The 12,172-nt window shown below is 37.7% G+C and overlaps 1 pseudogene; it reads left to right on the top strand.

The window, feature by feature from the left end:
* Positions 1-6,187: 6,187 nt before the first annotated feature.
* On the top strand, positions 6,188-6,656 carry LOC123621730 (annotated as a pseudogene).
* The last annotated feature ends 5,516 nt before the right edge of the window (positions 6,657-12,172 follow it).

Genomic DNA, 12,172 nt, shown 5'->3' with positions numbered 1-12,172 from the left:
TGTGGGGTAGGGAAAAATGACATTAGAGTACCGTTTCACCATTTAAAAAGGAATAAAAATTGGTAGGATATGCCGATGTGCTTCCAAACCCCAATATTTCCTGAAATAATTGCATAAAATGATTAATTTATAGGTCTTTAAAAGAAGGCTGAGGATAACTACTGATATGCACATGGTTTAGAGTTCACTGTGTTAAACTGTTGTTCAAACTGTCATAAAATTTTAAAAGATCTGGAAATCCCAAGAAATAAGGCCAGGCTCTCTGATTCCTTATGATATTCTGAGAGTTCCTGAAGGTAGCTATGATGAAGCTTGGGTGCATGGGGAAATATGTCCCAAACTGCCTGACTCTTTCTGTCCCTCAGGACCAGTTAGGTTGGGAAAGGTCTTGCCTAAGACACAGCTGGAACCCTGGGAAGAAAAACCAGTGCATTTTAGAAAATGCTTCAGGCAACTGCAGAATTATATTTTGTAGCAAACACATTAAAGTAGCTTCCAATCCGTGTGTTATGAGGAAAATGAATTGCCACTGTGCTGTCTTCAGAAATTCAAATTAAGCCCTTTTGCAAAGGGAAAAGACATTGCATAAATGCTAAGGTTGACTACTTCCCAATGAGCTGTAGTCCCAAGTAGACAAGTATATTGGAATTACTTTAGGAAGGCTGATCGTAAGCTTTTCCTTGTTTTGGTCTAAATGAACTCCTAATATAAAAATGTTCCTAATTTAGACCTTGGCAGCCCCAGTTTACAGATGGATTGAGTTCTGCAAATTGGATTCTAATCCAGTTGTTTTTTTTTTTTTTTTTTGAGACAGAGTCTCGCTCTGTTGCCCGGGCTAGAGTGAGTGCCGTGGCATCAGCCTGGCTCACAGCAACCTCAGACTCCTGGGCTTAAGCGATCCTACTGCCTCAGCCTCCCGAGTAGCTGGGACTACAGGCATGAGCCACCATGCCCGGCTAATTTTTTTGTATATATATTTTTTAGTTGGCCAGATAATTTCTTTCTATCTTTAGTAGAGACGGGGTCTCACTCTTGCTCAGGCTGGTCTCGAACTCCTGACCTTGAGCAATCCACCCGCCTCGGCCTCCCAGAGCTAGGATTACAGGCGTGAGCTACCGCGCCCGGCCTAATCCAGTTGTTTTGACATAAGAATACAGTTTTCTAATGAAGCAATGTTATATATGATGGTTAGAGTCCCAGGCCAGCACACAAAACTCTATTTAAATCCTAGCATTCTAAAAAAGAATATCATAGACCATGGTGTTTACTTTTAAGAGGTGCTACAGACTGAATGTTTATCTCCCCCCAAAATTCATATGTTGAAACTTAGTATTCTATGTGATATATTTGGAAGTGGGGCTTTTGGAAGATGATTAGGTCATAAGTGGAATTTATGAAAGAGATCCAGAGAGCTCCTTGTCCTCACATGGTGTCCCTACCATGGTGCCCTACCATGTGAGGACGCAACCAGAAGACACCATCTGTGAACCAGGAAGCAGGCCCTCACCAGACACCAAATCTGCCAGGACCCTGATCTTTGACTTCCAGCCTCCAGAACTCTGAGAAATAAATTTCTGTTGTTTATCAGCCACTCAGTTCTGTTATAACAGCCCGAACAGATTAAGACAGTCATAAAAGCAATTTAGTGAGTTGTGACAACATTTTAAAAGTGATTAAATAGAATAGAATGGAAGAGAAACATTATCAGAGTTGCATTGCACAAAGTAAGGGTAGGTACTGTTTTGTGGAACTTCTGTTTCAGATACGTGCATGTATGAGAAATATTACAATAGGCCAATACTGTTTCCACCAAGTAAAATGTCTCCCTGAAAGACTCTTCCGGAATCACAGATCTAGGTGCCAGGCTTACATTTCTACAGAAATGTGAGCTAAATAAACCTCTTTTCTTTATAAATTACCCAGTCTGAAGGTATTCTGTTATAGCAACACAAAACGGACTAAGACAATAGCTAAGAGGAAATGACTCTCAGACTGACAGCTGACTTCTCATGAGCCACGATATACACCAGAAGCAAAGTGTTAAGGAAAAATACTTGCAAGCAGGAATTCTATGCCAGATTAATTATCTTCTAAGAGTAAGGGCCAAATAAAGTCATTGTCTGACATAAAAAAGTTTATATTTTCCCACCTATAATTCCTCAACAAAATAACTTTTAAAATAAGTACTCAGCAAGAAAAAATGAGAAACTGAGGGAGAGCAGAGATAACAGAAATAATGAGGAGTCAAGAAATTGTTAAAATGTGTCATAAAATTTAACTCTTGTTTAAAATTCTCTTAAAAAATTTAAGAAAAAGCAATTAAAACTATAAGGTTAGGGAACAATTCCATAATGAGAAAGATTGTTCAATGATAAAATTTGCTAAGGTTCTTCTGGCACTTGGGATGATGAAGAAGACATTGAATAAGTTTTGGTTATGTTAGAAAATTGTAAGGAAAAAAAATCACATGCTAGAAAAAAGTGTTTAAAAATTGTATGTTAGGGCTGGGCGCGGTGGCTCATGCCTGTAATCCTAACACTCTGGGAGGCCGAGGTAGGAGGATCATTCGAGGTCCAGCTGAGCAAAAGTGATACCCCGTCTCTACTAAAAATAGAAAGAAATTAGCTGGACAACTAAAAATATATAGAAAAAATTAGCCAGGCATGGTGGCGCATGCCTATAGCTCCAGCTACCTGGGAGGCTGAGGCAGGAGGATGGCTTAAGCCAAGGAGTTTGAGTGAGGTTGCTGTGAGCTAGACTGACATCACGGCACTCTTTTTGAGACTCTGTCTCAAAAAACAAAAGTGTGTTTTAGACCATTATTATTGTTAATGTTAAAAATGTTAACAAATTGTATAGAAAAAGCCCAGATCCAAAAACACTGGGACTGGGTTCAAAGATGAAAGTCATGAACACTGATGAGTTCCGTGCAGCAGCTTTGTGGGAAGAGAGTAGTTGCACGATATGTCTGAGTGAACACAGCTTCCCCAGCATCCCCGTTTTCCCTGACTGGGAAGCACTGACAGTGATGGGGATGGTCTGCAGTCCTGGCGAGTGTGGAATTCGCCAAGTCTAGGAAGCATTTGGCTGAGTAAACCTCAGGTTTTATTTATTTGTTTATTTTCTTCTGCAGGTAGGCCCAGATCCACATAATGCTGCTACTCAGCAAGCACATCACTCAGGCTTGATGTAAAGACGCTGGGAACTAAAATCTTGCTGAGCTGTGCTTATGCAATCTGCGCTCGCTCTCTCTCTCTCTCTCTCTCTCTCTCTCTCTCCACTGCAGAGTTTGCAACCTATTGTGCCAGCCCCTGTGAAGCAGGAGGGGTGGGGAACCTGTGGCCTTGGGGCCACATGTGGCCTTCTGGATCCTTGAATGTAGCCTTTTGACTGAATCCAAATTTTACAGAACAAATCCTTTTAAGAAAAAGATTTATTCTGTGAAGTTTGGATTCTGTCAAGGGGCTGCACTCAGGGATCTGGAGGGCCACATGTAACCCCAAGGCTGCAGGTTCCCCACCCCCAAAAGGCAGGAAAGAACTGAAAGAGAAGCAGAGAAAACTATTAGTAAGCAGAAAATGCAAAGAAACTGAAGACAGCAGGAGAGTCTTAAAAGCAGTTGGGAGTAGCAGAGTGGGGGGAAGAAACTACAAATTAACTTCAAGGATGTGAAATAAAACTAGAGACTCCACAGCAGAAATAATCAAAGCCAGAAGATAATGGAATATCTTCTATGTGTTGAAAGAAATTAATCTCCAATCTAGTATTCTATACACAGCAAAAATATCCTATAAAAATGAAGGCAATAAAGATATTTCCAGGCAAACACAAACTGAGTGAATTGGTTACCAATGGAACCACACTAATGGAAGTGCTGAAAAGTGTTTTTCAAACATAGCAATATGATCCCAGATCACAGCTCAGAGATGCAAGACTGAATAAAGGGCAATGAAAAGGCAAAAAATATAGGTAAAAGTAAATGAGTATTGACTGTATAAAACGATAATGATGCCATTTGAGGGGTTTAAAAGATATAGAATTAAAATGCATAACAATAATAGCACGAGGCAGATATGTAGTTAAAGTGTGTAAGGTCTTTACATTGTCCAGGAATAGGAAATAAGTACCAGTTAACATTAGATTTTGGTATATCAAGAGTACATGCTGCAATCTCTAAGATAATTTCAATAGATTAGCAAGAGAGTGTATAGTTTCCAAAATAACAGAAAAAAATGGAATAAATCATAATCATTGAGTACAAAGTTTCTGTTCAGGATGATAAGAATGTTCTGGAAAGGAATAGTGGTGATGGTTGTACAACATTGTGCATGCACCCAATGCCACTGAATTGTACACTTAAAATGATCAATATGGTATATTTTATGTACATTTTATCACAATAAAAATTTTTTAAAAAATCAATTAAAGAAAGCAAGAAAAGTTAAAAAAGAAATGTAGGAAAGTCAGAATCAATCATAGCCCATAATAAAGTGGGAGATTTAGATCTCAATATATCAGTAGTCAATATATAGATGGACTAAATGCTTTAATTGAGAGACAAAGATTTTCAACCAGGGCTTAAAAAAACCCCAACTACAGATGCTTTTAAGAGATCCAAGAGAATACAGATGGAAAATATACCATGAACATACTAAGTAAAAGGAACCTAGTATAACTATATTACTATCACACAAAGTAAACTTTAAAGCAAAAAATATTACTAGAGAAATAAAAAGAGACACTTCATAATGATAATGGATTAATTCACCTAACAGATGTGATCATTCTAAATTTGTGTGCGCCTGTTAACATAACACCAATATACAAAGTAAAATTTGAAAAAATTAAATAATAATAGACAGATCCATAATTATACTGCTCACTTTAAATTTACCTTTTTTAGTAACTGATAGACTAAGCAGACCAAAAATAAAACACAAAAACCCAATCTATAACTGTAAAGAATATTTGAAACACATTAATAAATTTAATCTAATGAACATATAGAGTAAATTTCTCCCAACAAATACAGAATGCACATTATTTTCAATTACACAGACTATTTGTAAAAACTAATGTATATTTATCCATACAGCAAGGCTCAAGAAATGTCAAAGGATTAAATCATTCAGAGCATGTTCTCAACCATGATGGAATTAAGCTAGAAATCATAAGATTCTGGAATATCCCTACATGTTTAGAAATTAAGCAACACCCTTCTAAATAACCCATGAGTCAAAGTAGAACTATTTTAATCCAAACGATGATGAAAAATATGACAGATCAAAACTTGCAAGATGCAGCTAATGATCTACATATTTAGAGTGAAATTCATAATACTAAAATCAAGGGTGAGAAAAGAAGAAAGGCTGAAATTGAAGAGTTAATCATCCATGTCAAGAAGTTAGAAAACCCCAAAAAAGTAGAAGGTAGAAAATAATAAAAATAAAAGCAATAAAAGCAGAAATCAATGAAATAGAAAAAATATAATAAAGGAGATCAACAAAGTCAAGAGTTGATTTTTTGAAAAGGCTCATAAAATTGAAATCCCCTGGTGATATGAATCTGTCGAAAAAAGAGAGGAGACACATAACCAACCTTAGATATGAAAAAGGAACCATAATTACCCATCTAATAGGCATTAAAATGATAAGAGAATTTTATGAAAAATTATCTATATGTAATAAGTTTGAAAATTTAATGTGGACAAATTACTAGAAATATAAAATTTATTAAAACAGACAAGATGATATAGAAAACCTAAATATTTCTGAATACTAAAGAAATTGAATAAGTTATTAAAATCTTAAAACATCAGATCAGGTGGATTTCCTTGGAAGTTCTAACAACTATTAAGGAAGAAATAACAACAATCTTAAGTTTTTCTAGAAAATAGAAAAAGTAGGAAAGTTCCCCAGTGTATTTTCTGAAGCAAGTATAACCTTGATACTAAAATTTTACAAAGGCTCAACGAGGAAGGAAAATTACAGACCAATTTCACTTACGAACATAAATGCAAACATCATAAAATATCGGCTAATCAAGTCTCGCATATATAAAAGAGTAACACATCGTGACCAAGCAAGGGTTATCCCACCATTGCAAAGTTGGTTTAGCAAACAAAAATTAACAATGTATTTAATATTTACCCATTAAAAGAATACAGGAGACTTTCTGATCTGCCAAGATGCAGATTTTCGTAAAAACCCTTACAGGGAAGACCATCACTCTCCAGGGTGAACCCTCGGAGAAAATGTAAAGGCCAAGATCCAAGATAGGGAAGGAATTCCACCTGACCAGCAAAGACTGATTTTTGCTGGCAAGCGCCTGGACGATGGACATACTTTGACTACAACATTCAAAAGGAGTCCATTCTTTATCTTGTGTTGAGACTCCATGGTGGTGCTAAGAAAAGGAAGAAGTCTTACACCACTCCCAAGAAGAATAAGCATAAGAGAAAGAAGGTTAAGCTGGCTGTCCTAAAATACTATAAGGTGGATAAGAATGGCAAAATTAGTCACCTTCGTCCAGAGTGTCCTTCAGATGAATGTGGTGCTCGAGTTTTTATGGCCAGCCACTTTGATAGACATTGTGGCAAATGTTGTCTAACTTACTGCTCCAATAAACCAGAAGACAAGCAATTGTATACGAGTTAATAAAATACATGAAGTAAAAAAAAAAAAGAATAAAGGAGAAAAAATATATGATTATCTAGATAGATGCAGAAATGATGTTTGATAAAATATCCTTTCATGATAAAAATTATTAGCAAATTTGGAATAGAAGGGAACTGATAAAGTATGCCTTTCCAAAACCTATGTCAAATACCATGTTTAATAATGAAAATTGGAGGCATTCTTATTAAAATCACAAACAAGAAAAAGATGAGTTCTATTATTGTTTCTATTCATTGTCTAGCCAATAGAATAAACTAAGATAAATGAATGAGAATACAAGTTCAGAAGAGAAGAGATGGTCATTATTTTCAGATATGATTGTCTATACAATAAATCAAATAATATCTACAGCTAAAGTTGTAGAATTAATAACAGAGTTCATCCAGACATCTAGATACAACGTCTATATTTTAAAAATCATCAGTAATAATCAAATAAAAATGTCAAGATTCTATTCACAATAGCCACAAAGATATATGATACTTAGGGATACGCCTAACAAATGATGTGCAGAACCTTTAATGTAAGAACTGAAAAATATATCTGAAGGACTTAAGATAAGACAAAAAAAGGCTGATATTCATGTTATTGAAGGCAAGAGCCAATATTATAAAGCTAGCAATTCTTCCTAAATTAATCCATAAACTGCAATAGAAATCTCAACAGGCTTTAAAAAAAAAAAAGAACTTGACAAGTTGATTCTTTTTTTTTTTTTAATTTTCCTGAGATGAGGGTCTTGGTATGTTGCCTAGGCCTCAAACTCCTGGCCTCAAGAGATCCTCCCACCTCAGCCTCCCGAGAAGCTAGGACTACAGATGTGCACCACTGCACCTGGCTTGACAAATTGATTCTAAAATTCATGTGAAATAATAAAAGCCAAGAACAGCCAAGATCATTTTGAAGGACAAGTTTGGGGGACTTGTCCTAGCTGGTATCAAGTCTTATGTAATGCTATAATAAATTTTTAAAAGAGCAATATTGACTCAGAAAAAGGAAGGAAAAAAGAGAAAAAAGAGACAGACAGAACGAGCAAGAGAGAAAGAGAAAGAGAGAGAGAGATGGATGAATGGAACAGAATAGAGAGCCCAGGAGGAGACACATGCATGTTGGAAATGTGATAAATGTGTGTAAAAATTAGATCCCCACCTACTCCAATCAGAAAAATAAATTCTAAGAGGATTAATGCCATAAATTTTAACAGTAAAACCTCTAAAATGAAATATAGGAGAGTATCTTTATGACCTCAGTGTGGTGAAAAATTTCTTTATTAAGAGAATAAAATGCAAACTTCAAAAAATAGATTATGAGATTTACAGTGCTAAAACTAAAAACTTTTGTTTAACAAAAGGCATCATAGTAGTTGCAGTAATTACTATGAGATTGGTGGGAGCAAAGTGCTTTGACAGCTGCAGAGTTCACAGTCACTGAGTGGGTTCTTGAAGAATGAGCAAAAATATGGGGGCAAAGTGGGTCTACATTGTTACCATATTTGCACGTGAAAAGTTGTTTCCAATACTTTCACTTAGGGTTTCTGGACCTTGGCACTGTTGCCATTGAGGGGCAGGTACTTCTTTGTTGAGAGGGGCTGCCCCGTGCGTTGTACCATGATGAACAGCATCCCTGCCCTCTAGCTGCTCAGTGGCAGCCCCTCTGCCCTGGTCTTCAAGCTTCACCAAATGTCCCCTTGGGGGGCAAAATCTTGACCCTTATTATGAACCACTGCTTTAACTAATGCTATTGTTGTTTCTGTTATTCTATTTCATTTATTTTTTTCCCTTGAATCTCTGTGCATTGTTCAGTTGGAGAAATACTTTTGTAAAAAAAATTCACATTGAATTGTATCTCAACTTCCCTTTATTTCACTTTCTACCTGAATGGGCTAAACTGAGTTCCTGCCTTGTACTGCTCTTAAGTCTTACCCCTTATTTGTCTATCTGTTCTCCCAGGCTAAGGGACTCAACCTTGGCCTCGTGACCACAAGTTCAGTTGTATTATTGAAGCTCCTCTCTGTTTTTATCCAGCCCACCTTTCGGAACACATTTCTTATTTTTTTTCTAATTTTTTAAATTTTGTTTTGTGTTGTGTTTTGTTCTTCACATACTGGAAGAGGCTATTTATTCTGCCTCTATTGCTTTAGGCAGAAAGCAATAGCTTATAGCCAAAGTACTGCCGTGAAACCTTCCCCACTAGGAACGAGCCGCTTTCCCTGGCCCGGGATATTTCTCTCTGAACTTCTGCTTCTCCTACACTGCTAGGCCAGGGACAAAATGGCCATATTTAATATGCAAATGCTGCAGGTCCCCCCCTCTAATGGCAGCTGTCCCAGCAGAAAAGCCCTTCTTAGCCCCATTAAATTGTTTGGCTTCTTTCCTTCTCACTATGCGTGGATTACTTTTGCGATTCCAAAATCCTTATGAAAACACTTCATCGTGGTAACAAAAAAGTCAACACAATTGATCATTTTGGCAAGTTCCGTAGGCCCACTTTTTTTTTGTTTTTGAGACAGAGTCTTGCTCTGTCTCCCTGGCTAGAGTGCAGTGGCATCATCATAGCTCACTGCAACCTCAAACTCCTGGGCTCAAGCAATCCTCCTGCCCCAGCCTCCTGGGACTATAGGCGTATGCCCCCATGTCTGGCTAATTTTTCTATTTTTTGTAGAGACAGGGTCTTGCTCTTGTTCAGGCTGGTCTTGAAGTCCTGACCTCAAGCGATCCTCCTGCCTCAGCTTCCCAGATGGCTAGGATTACAGGCGTGAGTCACAGCGCCCAGGTTAGGCCCATGTTTAAAGTCCAAATACTCAAAGACTTTTAACTTTTATAAAAGAATCAGTTCATAAAGAAATGGGAGACCTCTGTGAATGTAACCTGCATATTTTCTTATTTAATTAACATTGACAGAGATGAGATGGGAGAAAACACAAAGGAGGTGGGCAACTGCACGCTTTTCTTTCTTTCTACTAACATGTGTTACTGAACCCAGGCATTCAGAACTCTGGCGTCAAAATAAGAGCAATCTACTCATTTTTAGGTCAGTGGTTCTCAAACTTTAGTGCATCAGGATCACCTGGAGGGGTTGCTGAAACACAGTTTTAACTGGGCTCCAGCCTTAATGTTTCTGATTCAGCAGGTGCTATGGACTGTATATGTCCCCTCAAAATTCCTACGTTGAAGCCCTAATCCCCAATGTCACAGTTTTTGGTGATAGGGCTTATAGGGAGATAATTAAGGTCAAATGAGGTCATAAGGGTGGGGCCCTAATCTCATAGGATTCCTGTCTTTGTGAAAGAGGAAGAAACACCAAGGGACTCTCTCTGTCCAAGCGCACATGTTAGAAAGGCCACATGAGGCCACAAGAAGGAGGCTGTCTGCAAGCCAGGAAGAGAGGACTCCCCAGAAACCATCCTTGGTGGCACCTAGATTTTGGACTTTTAGCCTCCAGAATTGTGAGAAAATTAATTTTTGTTGTTTAAGCCACCCAGTGTGTGGTATTCTCTTATGACATCCCAAGCTGACTGATACAGTAGATCTGGAGTGTCGTCAGAGAAATTGCCATTAGTAATAGATTCCCAGGTGCTGCTGCTGGCTGGTCCAGGGGCCATACTTTGAGAACCCCTGCCTCAGGGATTGCTGACCATTAGCCGCTTGGTAGACTTTTGTTGTGATCTAGATGTCCTTTTAAATGTCCTCTTTTATCCCTTTGGAGTCTAAATGCCGATCTTGGGCTTAGGAACCAACAGAACCTACTGTGTGCTTCCCATGCCCTGGTCCTGGAAAGATGTCCTGTCTCCTACCTCTTCTCTCCTAGATGCTGGGAGAAGAGCCCATAGAATTTTAGTTTCAGGTTGTTAAGATACAGTGTTACAAATTAAAGCATCAGAGATTGCTATTGTATCTTTTTTGTGATTTGCAGTAGAGAATTTGGGCTTCTCGTTTGGACATGTGCCAGAGGTAATTTTTAAATTATATAAAATCACACACACACACACACACACACACACACACACACAGAGGCACACACCTGCACATTTTGACAATGGAACAGAAAAACACTGCTCAGGTCTAGAATGGGGTTCCAAGGTATTGGATCATAATTCATACCTGATTTTTTTGTCTGGTTTTATTTCTGACTTATAGTTTGGATTTGACTCTGTCAAATACTAATAAATGCTCCCATTTAAACCCTGGCATCTCTAGTACTCACATCTACCTGGTAACCAGCTTTATCCACAGCTTGCTTTTTGATCTCTCATGATCTTAAAGGAAAAAGAAAAGGAGTCAAGTTTGACAAAAGAAAAGGAATTATGGGCTTCAGGAAGTGTTGTACTTAAATCTTTCCCAGACAGGCTGACAGGATGAATTGCTTAAATACGCTGGGCCTCCTGACCTTATGCCACCAAAGCAGTGTTTTCACAGATATTTTAAACAATTTGAAGACACAGGCCTACTAACAGCTGTGTGAGTAGAGAGAAAGGAAAGCATGCAGTCACCCACCTCCTTTGTGTTTTCTCCCATTTCATCTCTGTCAATGTTAATTAAATAAGAAAATATGTAGGTCACATTCACAGAAGTCTCCCATTTCTTTACAAACTGATTCTTTTTTAAAAGGTTTTTAAAGCTTTTTTTTAAAGTCTAATTTTTTTTCCCTTTTCCTTTTTTTAAAAGATGAATTAGAGCCTTCCTCTCAGTGGCAGGAATAGGTAGGTGGTCATTAGTCTCCCTCTAACCGAACAATTCCTTTAACAGGGAAACCTCCAAGAAAATAGGTACCAATGTTTTCTTCAATTTGTTGATATTGAAATCCTCTTCTGAAGTTCAATTCTCCTTCTAAAAGACTGTGCAAGCAAATACCACATGACTTCACTTATATTCGGAACCAAAATAGGCCAAAGTCACGCAAGCAGAGGGTAAAATGGTGGCTTTCCTCCCATGGCTGGCGGGACACGAGCTGGGGAAGGGGAGACGCTGTTCAGAGGGCGCAGAGTTAGACAGGAGGAGCAAGTTCTAGTGATCTACTGCACAGCAGGGTGACTGTGTTAATAATAGCTAATAAAAATATATGGGATGTTTCAAAATTGGTAAAAGAGTAGATTTTAAATGTTCTTACCGCTAAGCAATGATAAGTATGTGAGGCAAAGGATATGTTAATCAGTTACTTATTCCACAATGTAGACATGTATCATGACATCACATTGTACCCCATAAATATATGCAATTATTTGTCAGTTAAAAATAAAATAAAATTAAAAAAAATAAATAAACAATAGGCTGCCTTAGGAGTCAATGGGTTCAAACTGATATTCTTTTATGAAAATGTCTGGACTAATAATACTTAGAGAAACCCAGGGGTGAAAAAAATCTCCATGTCTGTTTGAAAACCCCCCCACTTTTAGATAATGTTATCCTTAGGGCAGTGGAAGACACAGCATAAGTAAGATTTCCACCAGCATTCTAAATCTCTTAGAGGAAACTTGCCCTGAGCCCTCTGAACGGAATGAC

Source organism: Lemur catta, chromosome 16, assembly GCF_020740605.2.
Source record: "Lemur catta isolate mLemCat1 chromosome 16, mLemCat1.pri, whole genome shotgun sequence".
NCBI classification, from domain to species: Eukaryota; Metazoa; Chordata; class Mammalia; order Primates; family Lemuridae; genus Lemur; species Lemur catta.
The sequence above is the reverse complement of the archived record's forward strand: the minus strand, read 5'-3'. Positions and strand labels throughout refer to the sequence as shown.